This window comes from Helianthus annuus, chromosome 2, assembly GCF_002127325.2.
Source record: "Helianthus annuus cultivar XRQ/B chromosome 2, HanXRQr2.0-SUNRISE, whole genome shotgun sequence".
In the NCBI taxonomy this organism is placed as follows: Eukaryota; Viridiplantae; Streptophyta; class Magnoliopsida; order Asterales; family Asteraceae; genus Helianthus; species Helianthus annuus.
Genome location: NC_035434.2, coordinates 162,547,730 through 162,563,492, shown reverse-complemented (window position 1 = coordinate 162,563,492; position 15,763 = coordinate 162,547,730). Strand labels below are relative to the sequence as shown.

General features: G+C 36.9%; 1 pseudogene; it reads right to left on the bottom strand.

Moving 5' to 3' along the window:
• Window positions 1-15,763, bottom strand: part of LOC110899431 — a 57,532-nt pseudogene that overhangs the window by 24,144 nt on the left and 17,625 nt on the right.

Genomic DNA, 15,763 nt, shown 5'->3' with positions numbered 1-15,763 from the left:
GTTTTGAAAAATCAAAAACAAAATTTAGAAAATGAAAAAGTAAAAATTGAGAAAGATTTTCAAAATCAAATAAAGATTTTAGAAGATTAGAAAGATATTTTTGGTAAAAATAATCTTAAAAGACAAATTGCAATAAATTCTCATCTTGCTAAAATCATTCAGCTTGAAAAAGAAGCTGAAAGTGATCGGAATAAAATTACTGAGTTAGAAAATAAGTTGAAAGGTTTTGTGACTTCTGCACCATATGTGTGTCCAAAACCGATCAATTCTGTTCCAATAAGTGACAATGTCACAAACTATGATAAAGTCATAGTTGAAGATTGTGATGAGAAATCTGATGATGAAACTGAAAAAATTAAGAAAAAGAAATTGTTTTTGAATTTAAGAGAAAAATTTCAGACAACTGTTTTGCAATCGACTGAAACAGGTGAATGTTCAATACAGAAATCTGTTAAGAAGATTGTAGAACAAAAACAAAAAGTAAAAATTGTGAAAAATGTTCAAAAATATAATAAAAGCTCATCAGATCAATCATCCGATCGCAATCAAAAATCACAAAAAGGGGGAGAAAAATTTTAAAAAATTAGAAAATTTGAAAAAGTCAAAAACATTGAAAAATAAAAAATGAGTTTTGTTGCGAATAAGAGGAAATGATAGTAAATCAGTGGACTATCACAGCATGCTAAAGATATGAAATGTCAAATGTGATAAACGATCTCACTAATGATGTGACGATAGGCTCAGCTAGACTAGTAGATTTGCGATAACGATACAAACATAAATGAAAAAGCCTAGTTCTAGTGGGAAACATGGTTGAAAGCATAGTACTTAGTTTTGTCCTTCGTGATTGTGTACCTACTCAGTAATCGCTGAATGCTAAAAGAGCATAAAAACCGGACAGTTTGTGAACTTTCACAACTTGCTGAAAAAGTCGCTGTGATTGTGCATTTTATTTTGCAAAGATTTAAACTTGTTTTATTTCTTTATTTTGTTTAAGCATTGGACATCCTCTGCCTATACGTGAGTATCGACCTGGATGTTATTGCCTAAACGTTCTGCTTTATTTTCTTTGGTGTTTCGTTTAAGCTTTGGATCACCTCTGCGTATACGGAAGTATCGACCTGGTGGTTAAAGCCTAAACAACTTCAACTTGTTTTATTTTCTTATTTTGTTTAAACATTGGACTTTCTCTGCGTATACGGAAGTATCGACCTGATTGTTAATGTTTAAACATTCTGCTTTGTTTTCGCACATATCACAGTTGATGAAAGTTTAAAGGCATTACTTGAGTTAGTGTATTGCATGATGAGGGGATATGCTGAGATCGTGGGGTCCATAAGATTTTAGTGCAAAATTAATATATCTTAACGTATCAGTAAGCATTTCGAAAGTTTTTAGATTGAGCTTAAGAGGACAACTATATCGTCAATCTATGTGAATCGTTTAGAACTTAATATGTTTAAAGCTTAACGGTGCTAGTGATTGGTCACAAAAACTGATATGATCCTCTTACACAAACTCACAAAAATAGTGTTTGTATATATTTTATTTCTACGTTTAAATTTTGTTTTTGCACTTATGTTTCATATTATTGAAAAAATTCAAAAATATTTTCGACAACTGATGTTGAAAAGCTGATATTCAAAATCTCAAAGGCTAAACAAGATGAACAATTGGTTTGGTTAAGATGATGAGAAGTTGGAAGATAATCCTCAAATGTTTAGATGATTCGTTAATTTGAATCACAATATTGTGTGTTATATGTTTGAGAATTTTGAGTGAATTCTTTTAGAGTCAAAATTATTTTGTCTTACGAGAGGTTGAGATGTGTAGGTTTCTGATTCTGTTGCTACGGAAAGCCAGGCGTCGATCCTAAAAGCACGGAAGCTTGACGAAAGGGGGAGCCTGAAGAAAGAGACTACCAAGGAGGGGAGCAACTGAAGCTGAAGACAGATCCACAGGGATTCTATTTGAAAAAGAGAAAGACAAGACGCTACAAGATTGACTGCGGCAATATCCAAGGGGGAGTCTGTTGGTGCATTAATGTCTATCGCCTCCGTCAATTCAAACCGTAGCTGAAACTATAGAAATCTAGGATTATATTGTAATATCTAGTTACTAAAAGGCAAGGTGGCATAATGGTAAATAAGGAGAACCTCCTTATACTTTGGCCTATAAATAGAACCATTAGGGTTCTCATTTAAGACTTTTGCTCATTTTGGTGATTTAGGAGATTCAAGTCTAGAGAGAGAAAGTCTAGAGAGAGAAAGTACCCTTTACGTGATTCTTGTATCGTACACGTCATATCTTTCAATAGATTCACGGTTCTAGTACGTTATTGTGTGTTCGGTCACGCACGTTCACGGAATCTGCACGTCGAACGTTCGTTACGCAATCGTACGGTGTCAAAACCGATCCTACATTGGTTATATCGGACTTTAACTTTATATTGACTGCCTTTTTGATTTGCCCTTCATTTGGTTTTCTGGGAGAATACCCTTCCCAGATCGGAGGCGGACACTTGTTATAACTAACACTCTGTTTCTTACCAGTATCCTTCTTCTTTGGCTTCTCATCATCTTGAAATGCTTCAAAACCTGCAACAGTTGGATAAATTCTATCAATCAAATAATCAGAACTAAAATAACTTTGCAGTAAACGTCTAATTCTTTCATTTTCAATTTTCTCAGTCTCCAACTCTTGCTTTAGCTTTGCACACTCCTCAATGTAATGATTGGTAGCTTTTTGTTTTGACATCATCACTGCATTCATCATTGTCAATGCATCTTCTCTCTCAGAATTTGTCTTTTGAAGACCAGTTACTGTTCTATTTAGCACATCATATGACTCTTTCACATAATTGAGATTGAACAATAATTGTTCTTTCATCTTGTCAAATTCACACAATTTCTCATCCTTTTCTTCACATTTCTTGCAAGATTCCAAGCATTTTTCACACGGCTTGACATCCTCAACAATCTTTTCAACTTCAATTATTTTCTCCACTTCAACAACTTTTTCTTTAGCCATCTTTTCAACTTCAACCGTCTTCTCAGCGATTTTAACTTTTTCATTTTGAACAGTCTCTTCATTTTGAGTAACATTTTCACATTTCTTCTTTTTCTGTTCTTTTGCTGCTTGTTTCTCCTTCAACTTCTTCAAACGATCTGCAAAATAAAATTGAAAACTTTCAGGTGATAAATGAATTTTTTGCAGTATTAATATGCATTTCTTCCTCATCATCACTACTGTCATCAGTTGGAGTTTGATAAAAAATTATTGTCTTTTCTGAACTATCATCTGAAGAACCAGAATCAGATGATGATTGATCAAAAACTGTTGTTCTTTCTGAACTTTCGTCTGATGTAACAGACTGTTCATTTTGATTCTTCTCATTAACACCGACCACTTTCATCCATTCTGTAAACAAATCTGGTTCTTGAATAACTTTTGCAATGGGGGCTACAATTTTTGAATCAGGTGGAATGTATTTATCCCAGCTGAATCCTTCTGCCGCTTTTTATCTTCTTGATCAATGATGCCATAATAAGCTTTCTTATTTGCATCTTTGATCATTCTAGCATGAGCAGTTTGTGGTTCTTTTTGTTGATGCGTTTGATGAGCAACTTGTTGATATATGGCTTTCCGATAGTAATCATCTTTTCCAAACGAATTCTTTGCTCCACTTGCTTCCTGACTTTTGCATTCTCTCTTGAAATGGCCTTTCTCCCTGCATCGAAAACAAGTAACTTTAGATTTATCAAAACCCAAATGTCACACCCCTAATTTTCCACGTGTCACCGGTGGGCCCGGTGGGGAGTATCGTGATGTAGTTGATATCATCATAGTCAAACAACACAAATTTAAAATGCACAGCGGAAGCAAAATGATAGATTTATTTCAACCAAATAAAATTGTAATATTTAAGTATCACAACATACTTGAAACAGATCTACAGGCGGATCAAAATAAAGAGGAATTATAGTTCAACAGATTTTGACATCTAAGCTTGCAAGACTTCTAGTTGATGCTATGAGAGGCCAGCCTATTACGCGTAGTACCTGCACTTAACCTTTTTGGGAAAATACGTCAGTTTGCACTGGTAAATACAATTTAACTGACTCATTTTGAAAAGGTTTGAAATTTTATTTGAATGCACATGGCATAAAAGGTTTTTATAACTTGGGATAATTATTTGAATATAAACTTGTAAAAGATTTACATGTTTCTTATGCGTCCAGTGGCCCGGGTCTACACCGGGTTAAAGATCAATAGACACACCACATGATATAATCCCGCAGCAGTCTCCCCTGAAACTGGCGGTTATACCTTAATATTCATTTATGCACAAACGGGTGTAACCCTACACCCGCATGCTTAGGTCGTGGCCATTTCGTAAAATGATGCCAAGGATATCCGGGACATGGTCATTAACCCCCCAAAGGCTTTAAGCAAACAAAACAATTTTTAACGGGTCATTTCAATGATTTAACCTACATTTGATTAAAGATTCAATGCCCGACCAAACGGTATTTTATATACCGTACCCCAAGCCCGTATAGGGAAAATAAGTTAAAAGTATTTATCTGAGCAAGTACAAATCACAACAAGCAAGTGCAAATATCTTTTACTGGGTCTCCTATTCTGGAACGAAAGTTTATAATAACCTATTAGAATCCTAACGGGTCTTTAATTTAGCCTAAGCTTAGACCGGTTAGTTTTAAAGAAAGAATACGGTTCAATCGCATGGAAAGCGAGGACCGGTTTAGAATGTGGTTTTGACCCGACAAGCTTGCGTGCTTGTTTAATATGGGTAACATAATCACATTCTAGATTTTGAGACAAAAAGGATATGGTTTGACCCGTTTCGGCTAAAATGTGTAAACTAGTTACATAAGCCGATCCGAACGCGAAAGTGCGTAACGGGTAACCATATGAATCATATACAAGTTCCCTAAGTTAATATGCACTAAATATGTTGTGATATCAGTAAGATATCTCCTATTATGCCCAACATGATTTTAAATTCAAACTATGCCTCATAATGGCATTTTGGTCATTTTAAAGGATATAAAAGAGTTAAATTAGTAACCTGAGTTACAGGTCTGAATAAATCAGTAATTATACTTAATTTAATATGTTATATTAGTATGGTATTATATATGTGAATTTTATTAATTATAACCATTCTATGCACCGAATGGGCATTTTGGTAACTTCACATAAGCCTAAAAGGTCAAAACTGGAATTCTCAGTCTAAGACCTTTGTTTACTATTACAATATAAAAATTTACTGAATATTTCAGTAGGTATCAAACCTTATATATATAAACTAGTTTTGATACATACTATGTCGTAAAAATGCCTAAAAAGGCGATTTGGAGCCATTTCCGAGTTTTGAAAGAGAGGCTGATATTTTTATAATTCCAGAAGGCTCAAAATAATTTATTTAACTTAATAAATCAGTAGAAAAAGGTTTGAGGTCAAAAGGATTTATAAAACTCATTTTATAGCCCAAAAGGGCAAAACCGACAATAACCGAATTAAACTTAAGACTCTAAGTTATTCTCAGCCTAAAAATAATTAAAAATCTCCAAAAATCCCAAAATATTATTTTATATCAGTAGGTAAAAATTTTGGTATTAAAATTTGGGTTTAGATAGGCTATATGCTAATTACGCCAATTAATTACTAAGAATGCTTCTAATTACGCTAATGAGCATAACTCTTAATCTTGACCTCAAACTGATGTAAAATTTTAAGTACAAGTTTATAAATCAGTAATTAAGGTGTCTACTCTTTTATATTTTCAAAATTCATATTTTAAGGTGAAGAGGGCATAATAGTCAACATTTAAGCAATTAACAGAAACATGCATATGAATTAGACGTCTAATGAACCAAGTTGTATAATCACAGAGGGTTATACTAACATGAAAATAGGTTCAAAAGAACCTCTAAGGCAATCCTAAATTTGGCTTAAACGGGTCAGAACTTAAAGTCAAAGCATAAGTCAAACTATGCGACTTTCGGTTCCAAACCGAGCCTAAACTGAAAATTGTCGAGTTGAACATGTTTAGACATGTTCTTACATTAGTTACCAAGTTATATTAATGATCAAACAGGTTGCATGTATCCTACATTGCTAATCATGTATTAATTCGGAATAAAGCATTTTGTTGACTTTTTAAAGTAAGCTTTGACCCGACAATTGACATAGTTAGAGTGGGAATCTGAGAATACCCTTTTAAGGATTTATTACCCACATAATTACCTACTTATAGGTATTTTTAATTCAAGATTTGACTGAGTAATTATTGTTTAATCTTGAAGTCAAACCTTAATTACGACGATTTGACTTTTAGTTAGTTAACTAAGCTAAACTTAATTAAGAATGATTAGGATCACTTACAATGGTCCTAAGTATGCTTATGGAGCCTAAGAAGAGTTGATTGTTGTCCAGGAGCTCCAGAGAAGTTTTTAACAAAATTCCAAGTGAGCAAGTCCAATGTTCACAACTTCAACTTCTTATATAGTGAACCCCATTGCTCATGATCATGCCAAAGTAGTCTATGATTGATACAAGATCATCCCAGGTGTCCCTAAGATGCTATATACTGCCTATCATGCCCCTGATTTCGAAAACCACACTACTAAGGCGGTGCAACAGGCTGAACAGGCAGCTGTCCATTTTCTGCTGCCAGCGACAGGCTTACGGACCGTAAGCAAACTGCCTTGCGGTCCGTATCCACCCCTTGCGGACCGTAAGATTATACGGATACGGTTCGTAACCGATCCTGGTCTCGTGCGCCCAGGTATGCTCCTTGCGGACCGTATGCCTAACTGGTTACGGTCCGTAAGCGGACCGTAAGCTTTATGCCATACGGTCCGTTACCGATGGTCTGAAGACAAAACTTTGTAAACTTTAAGCTTTGACCATGCACTTCTTTCCAATCCGAATCTCATGCAATGCTTTTCAGTTGTGGGACCAATTATTCAGACCTTGCATGCTTTGCATGTACTTACACCCCTTTGGCATCTTGTGGGAGGTTTGAATTTGACGGAAATAACAAGAACTCACCATGGACTTGAATAATTCAAGTTTAATTCTTTTAAATCAAGAACCTAATTTCCTAGATGTTGTAGTAATATTTTAAGAATTCAACTTCCATAAAAATGGAATTTTATTTATTTAGAAACAACCGGCTAATATATCAGATGTTTAACAATTTAAGGATCTTGGGATTTATAATTTGGGTCGCTCAGAGGTGTTTTAGTAACATGTCGCCCTCGGGTCGTTCAGAGGTATTTTAATAACATAACACCCTTTTTAAATTCTACCATACATCCTTATTTGATTCGGGTTCCTAACACGTTTGTCTCACATGACACGTGTCTTTATTTTATTGGACATGAATTTTCGAGGTGTTACATCCTCACCCCCTTAAAAGAAATCTCGACCTCGAGATTTACTGAAACAATTGAGGGTATTTTTCTTTCATCGTGGACTCTAACTCCCACGTATATTCGGGACCTCTACGGGCATCCCATTTTACCTTGACAATAGGCACATGCTTCCTTCGAAGTTTCTTTACCTGTCGATCCTCAATCGACAAAGGTTTTTCCACAAATTTCAAGCTCTCATCTATGTGCACATCTGTGTGTGGTATGACTAGTGATTCATCTGCCGGAAATTTCTTCAGATTGCAGACGTGGAACACATTGTGAATACCACTGAGCTCTTCGGGTAAGTTTAATTTATAAGCCACTGTTCCTACACATTCGATGATCTCAAATGGTCCTATGTATCTCGGGCTTAACTTACCTTTCTTACCAAATCGCATCACCCCCTTCCAAGGTGATACCTTAAGCAGAACTTTATCACCAACCTCAAACTTGAGAGGTTTTCGCCTTTTATCAGCATAACTTTTCTGCCTATCCCTGGCAGCTCTCAGGCGATCACGAATCTGGACAATCTTGTCCGTCGTTTCAAAGACTAGGTCAGGACCTGATAATTGTGCTTCTCCTACTTCTGCCCAACAAATAGGCATTCTGCACTTTCTACCATATAATGCCTCAAAAGGCGCAGCCTGGATGCTGGTATGGTAGTTATTATTGTAGGAGAACTCAACCAAAGGTAGATACTTATCCCAACTACCACCTAGATCAATCACACATGCACGAAGCATGTCTTCCAGGGTTTGAATGGTACGCTCGCTCTGCCCATCCATCTGAGGATGGTAAGCCATACTAAAGTTTAAGCGTGTGCCCAAAGACTGTTGGAAACTTTTCCAAAAGTGTGACGTGTATCTGGTATCTCTATCAGAGATAATGGTCACTGGTACTCCATGCAGAGACACGATCTTATCAACGTACAATTGGGCCAACATGTCAGAACTGTAAGTTTCCTTAAGGGGTAGGAAATGTGCTGACTTAGTCAGTCTATCTACTATCACCCATATAGTATCATTTCCCTTCTTTGTCTTTGGCAGCTTGGTGATGAAATCCATCGTCACCATTTCCCATTTCCAAGTGGGAATTTCAGGCTGTTGTAGCAAACCTGATGGCTTTTGATGTTCAGCTTTGACTTGCGCACACGTCAAACACTTAGCTACATAAGCAGCTATAGACTTCTTCAAGCCTATCCACCAATAGTTTGCCTTCAAATCTTGGTACATCTTATCAGCTCCAGGATGAACGGAATATTTGGAACTGTGGGCTTCCTGGAGGATCACGTCCCGAAGTCCTCCATAAATAGGAACCCATATTCTTTCGTTTAATCTTAGGATCCCATCCTTGCCATAGGATAATTGTTCTTCAGTTACTCCTAGCTTTTCATTAGGATAGTTAGCTTCCAACACAGCTTCCTTCTGTGCAGCTAACAACCTTTCATTTAAACTGTTCTTGATCTCAATGCTCTTGGCATTGATTCTTATCGGCTTTACTCTTTCCTTTCTACTCAAGGCATCTGCGACTACATTGGCCTTGCCCGAATGGTATCTTATTTCGCAGTCATAATCGTTCAGAGTTTCCATCCAGCGTCGCTGCCTCATGTTTAAATCCTTCTGATTGAACAAATGCTGAAGGCTCTTGTGATCAGAACAGATCACACACTTAGTTCCATATAAATAATGCCTCCATAGCTTTAGCGCAAATACAACGGAACCCAGTTCCAAATCATGGGTGGTGTAGTTCTTCTTGTGCACTTTCAATTGGCGTGAAGCGTAGGCAATGACTTTGCCTTTCTGCATTAACACACAACCAATCCCGGTGTGTGATGCATCACAATAAACTACAAACTCATCGATCCCATCTGGCAATGTCAGCACGGGAGCATTGCTCAACTTCTGCTTCAAGATATCGAAGGATTCTTGCTGCTTAGGCCCCCAATTGAACTTGCTATTCTTGCGAGTGAGTAAAGTCAGGGGTGATGCAATTCTTGAGAATTTTTCAATAAAGCGTCTGTAGTATCCTGCCAAACCTAGGAAACTACGAATCTCCGTAGGTGTCTTCGGCTCTTGCCAGTTCATGATGGCTTCTATCTTAGCGGGATCTACTTGGATACCACGCTCACTAACAACATGTCCAAGGCATTGGACTTCACGAAGCCAGAATTCACACTTAGAAAATTTGGCATAGAGCTTTTCTTGATGAAGTAGCTTCAGAATACATCGAAGATGCTTCTCATGATCAGTTTGACTTTTCGAGTAGATGAGAATGTCATCGATGAAGACGATGACAAATTTATCCAAGTAAGGCTTGCAGACGCGATTCATGAGATCCATGAATGCGGCAGGTGCATTAGTGAGCCCAAAAGGCATCACTAGGAACTCGTAATGACCATAACTAGTCCTAAATGCAGTCTTGTGCACATCTTCATCTTTGACCTTTAATTGGTGATAGCCTGACCTTAAATCAATCTTGGAAAAGTAGCTTGCTCCTTGTAGCTGATCGAACAGATCGTCGATCCTGGGCAAAGGATACCTATTCTTGATAGTGACCTTATTAAGCTCACAGTAATCGATGCATAAACGCATCGACCCATCCTTCTTCTTGACGAACAAGATTGGTGCTCCCCATGGAGACGAGCTAGGTCTAATAAAACCTTTGGCTAGCAAATCATCTAACTGCGTCCTCAATTCCTTCATCTCTGTTGGTGCCAACCTATAAGGTGCTCTTGCAACAGGCGCTGCTCCTGGAATGATGTCGATCCTGAATTCCACTTGTCTATCTGGTGGCAAACCAGGTAGTTCTTCCGGGAAAACTTCGGGATATTCAGAAATAACTGGAATATCTTCAAGCTTGGGCTTCTTCTCATCGATGGTCACTTGTGCCATATAAATGACACAAACCCTCTTCAAGCATTTAGATGCTTTGAGCATAGACACTTGTTCGGGTAACCCATACTGGGTGTCTCCTTGGATAGTAAGTGGCTCACCAGACGGAGTCTTGATCACCACTTGCCTCTTGTTGCATATAATCTGGGCTTGGTTATGCGATAACCAATCCATGCCTATCACTACATCGAAATCGGCTAACTTGAATGGAAGCAAGGACAAACGAAAAGAGTGGTTCCTAATGGATATGACACATCCATCTAAAACGGTTGATGCGGTTTCTATGGTTCCATCAGCTAATTCCACTTCATATTTCACACTTAAGGTCTTAACAGGCATTTTCAATAATTCACAAAACTTATTATCTACGAACGATATATCTGCTCCAGAATCAAACAATACTCTTGCGTAGATATCATTAATAAGAAAAGTACCTGCTATGACATTGTCGTCCTGGATAGCTTCCTTCGCATCCATGCGGAAGACCCTTGCATTGGTCTTTTTTCCTTCTTCAGCCTTCTTCGCAGCTTTTGGGCAATTCGTCTTGATATGCTCTTTTTCATTGCAACTGTAACAGGTTGCATCCTTCAGTTTCTTGCATTCTAGGGTCTTATGTTCAGTTGATTTGCAAATCCCATATGGCATCGGCTGAGACTGGGATTTTGATTCGTATCTGCACTTTCCAAAGTGGTGTTTCTTGCAGACCTTACACTTGGGCTTATCTCCGGACTAATGTCCATCCCTTTTAGATTCAGACCCCTTCTTGGGGTCACTGTTTCCTCGGTGCTTCTTGCCTGAGTGTCGCGAGTTGTCATCATCGCGCTTTCTCTTCTCGGCATCCGTGTTCCTCAGCGATCTCTGCCGGACCGCGTCCAGCATGAGGGACAGGGATATGTCAGCTACAGACCTGAATGTAGTGGGCCGAGAAGCCTTCACGCTTGCCTTTATTTCAGGGGCTAAACCCCTAATGAAACGAGCTATTCTTTTGGGTTCCGGGGTCACGAGATAAGGAACCAACCTTGACATGGTATTAAAGCTCGTAAGGTAGGCTTGGCAATCAAGGTTTTTCATCACCAATGATAGGAAATCAGATTCAATCTTTTCAACCTCATGCTGAGGGCAGTAGTTCTCCTTGATTAGTGCCACAAACTGTTCCCAGGACATATTGTACAATGGGATTTTCCCTGTAGCTTGAATTAACGATCTCCACCAGGCCAAGGCCTCACCTTTGAAAGACTGGGATACAAACTTCACGATATCCCTTTCAGCACACCCACTAATATCTACCACCGTATCCATCTCATCCAACCAAGTCATGCAATCCACAGCCCCTTTCTCTCCTGTGAAATCCCGAGGTTTGCATGAAACAAAGTACTTATATGTGCAACCCCTGGCACGTGGTGCATTATCAAACACTATCTTCTTAGAGGGAACGCTGTTTTGGTTTGAGGAATGTCGATCATCATCTTTCTTTGATTCCTCTTTCTTAGGTTTAGGTTGGATAGGCGGTGGCTTGCTGTGAGCTTCAGAATGGGTTTTAGGCTTGGATGTGACAACTGGCACCAAACCGGTAATTTCCGTACACTTTAATAATTATTTAATGACTGCAATTATGTGCTTAATGTCAACATTATCTGATTACATACAATACAAGTGAATTCATGCACGTTTTATACTACGAGAATTACATTACACATTAATGAACTGTGTTGCGTCAGAAATACTAGTAAACTCACCGGTAAGACACATTGTGTCAACGATACTGCAGAAAGCAGTCAGACAATAAAAATTGGAGCCTAGGTGTAGGTCCAACAACAAGAATACATTAAAACCCAAGAGTACATACAAGGGTTTAATATATAGACATTACGGAAGCAAAAATAAGCACTAAAAAGCACCCGAAACGCACTTTAAGTGCAGAATTTTATTAAATTTAGCACAAATCAGCTTTTAAATACATAAATATCATGCAAAAATTACGTTTTATTATCCGGAATACTTCCCCAAGTGTTGGGAATTAAAAGGGTTACAAAAGGGCACTTAAAAGACACTAAAAGGTGCGATTTAGCACTTTAACGAACGGGTATATAACCGAACAACCGGGTATTACACGGAACACCAAAATAATGCTAGAAGCACAGTTTTATTATTTCTGAACTAGTCATGATCCGCGAACACCTTAACACCCACTAAATTAATTAGTAACTAACCTACTTAACTATATACTTGCTTATGGACTACAAGGTGACTAACTAGTTCATACTTACAATTAGACCCCTCCACCAAATCCTAGTGGGATCGGCCCACATGCCTAATGGTGAGATTTTGTGAATTAAGTAATAGAATGTGGGTTGGAGGATATAATAATAACCTACTAGAGCACTAATCAACTCACCATTTCTTCACAACACCAAAACTCATTCCTTGGCCATCATTCTCGGCCGTAACCTTCTTCCCACACACCACCATCATTCAACATTCATCTATCTATTCCACACTCACTTAAAGGTGTAAGAAGGTCACTAACGAAGCTCGGTGCAAGCGGATTTTGAAGGACCTTCTTCGTTTGCTATTAACCACCACTTTTCTTCACTTAAACTCCCCTAGCCTTGAGCTAGTGGTATGTTTCTTAGATCATCATCTTTTTCATATTTTTGATGGTTAATAGTAAAAGAATGATGAAATACCAAGAAACACTAAAAACATAAACAAGTCTTGAAACATAAACTAACAAAGTAATGAGTAGTGTTAAAATGAAGATGGAATCATGATATACTTGTGTTGTTATGCTTGTTGCTTATTGTTGCTAGTAAAAAAAATGATATGGATCATCATATGGACTTGCTAGATCATGTTTAAAAACATGAACTAGCAAGATAAGAAAGTAAGAATGTTGTGGATGATGGAATCATCCACACATAAACTATGAACTTGAATAAATAAACGTTTTCTTGAAAAATAAAGATCAAAATAAGTTATAACCTTGTAGATCTAAAGATCCATGAGTGGTTTTTCAAAAGAACCAAGTGAAAATGATGAGATTGTTAAAACTTGGATTTTACATAAACTTAACACATTTTTAGTGGGTAAACAAGTGTAGAAACACTTGTGTAAAAAGAAAATTTCACAAAGAAATATTTTTAGAAAACATGACTAGAAGTTGTAAACGTTCAAACTCTTTAAAAATAAAGCTTTTAAAGAACTAATCACATTTTGGAAGGTAACAAGACTTACTAAATACAATAGTAAGTTACTACACATTTTTGTAAATTTTCAAGTTCATGAAATAGAGGAATTTATGTATATTGTTGATGATAGTTGTTGAAAATTGATTGTTGATGATTTAAAAGAAAATAAACACATGTTTTGAAAACATGGGAAACCTCCATTTTTAGGGGAAACTCTGTTAAAATTTTTATAAATTTTGATACTTAGAAAAATATAAGTTTTTGAGAAACTTATTCCCTAAAAATGTGTGTAGAAAATTTACCAAGGTTTCCCTAATTTTTGTGATAAGAAATGATGATTTCTTCAAGATTAAAATGGATATTGAGTATGTATATTTTTGAGAAAAATATATATATTTACTGATCATCGCATTTTGTGCTAAGTGTATGTAGTATGTATTATACTTGATAGTGTATTAGGACTTGAAAATACACTAAATACTCATGAGAAGTAAAAACACAAAAATACACATACAACATACAAGATACATAATTCGGGTGCAAAACACAAAATACTTATATAAATTTTTGAGAAAATAATATAAGTAAGATACTTAGTTAAAAATATAAAATATTTTTAACACAACAAGACATATATAAAAGATAGTGACTTGTACTTGTGCAATGCAAGTCCAGTGACTAACGTTAATAAAACACGTTTAGGTCACGACACATTATAAACAAATCCGGTGAAGTTTACGACGCAAGGAACGCAAAGTTGTGAGTTCATGCTCCCCCTTTTCTTTTAACTGTTTTCAGTTTTGTAACTTCGGGGGTGAAATACATGTCACAAATACTTCAATATTTACAAAATGGTATGTTGTGTACTAAACGAGAAGTGCTCTTGGTGAAAACTAGTACCAAGAATTGATACGACAAATCGTGTCACGAATAGGGTACCATAAGCACCATTAATCGTGTACATACTTAGACCGCAGAACAAAAGGTTAGATCTAATGGGTTTCAGGGCAGCCCCACTCTTGGTGACAACTAGAACCAAGTAGTGTTTTTGTGTCTCAGTCGTGAATCGACTACAGAAAAATGCCTATGATTTGGTGACTTCCTATGTCGTGTCACATGTTCATGGATTTGCAACCCATTAACACTTGATACAAATAGAAATACTTGATTTATACATGAATACGTGATTTAAACAAAGTACATACCATGTTTTTCATACAAAGTATACAAACGTTCCAAAACAAAACTGCATGAATTCACACCAACATTATGTTGACGTTTTTCCAAAACTCACATGTATTTCAGGTAACTAGAAGTGGATGTGCGCGCGGCTTTACTCATGCCTGTGGATGTCGCTTATGTTTATCTTTGAATAAAGTTGTAAACTTTTTAAGATAATGTTTTATGCTATTTTGCGATGTAAACGCTAACTTATGTTTTCAAATTATGAAATGTTTGGTAATTGAGGTTATTTTTATGAGCATGTAGTATGTTTGCCTTTCGTATGCAATGAGAACCTTTCATGATCACACCTCGTGCTTCCGCCGCAGAAAGGGGTGTGACAGATTGGTATCAGAGCTGCGATTGTAGCGAACCAGGATTCCTTCTCGAGTCTAGTCTACAATCTCTAGGATCCTTCACGAAAACAATTTTTCAAAGAGTTTTCATTGCATAAAACTTCCCGCGACATCCACTGCCTGAAACTGTTTACATGAGTCACGAAGAGGCACTACGAGACGTAGTGGTAGCACTTGTCTTTAACTTAGAAATTACTTGCAATTATGTGTGATAATTGATATATGCATATACTAAAAGTAGAATATCACAAGTATACGTAACTTTACCTGAAAACGATGGCCTATCTGAAGGAAGTGATACGAGGATGGAATGAACTGTGTGGACTGTGCAAGGAGTTACGTAATTATGGATGCATAGATAATTATGAAATTCAGTGCACAGAAACCACAGCGAGTCTTGTCACGTATGGATTCCCTCATTACAAGATAAAGGTCAAACATATACCCTTTGGAGTAATGACTTAGAGTATAAAGACAAGAACCGCCAATATGAAGTAAGGTGTTTACCAAATTATACATGCTTGTTGCTGTATGAATTGATTTATGCATTACGCGGATTGTTTGATGTCATTTATGTGGTATATGCCTGTGTATATATACTACTATTATGACGATATCGAACAAACGTCTAATCCTGTTGTGTTGTGTTATGTTCCGTCAGA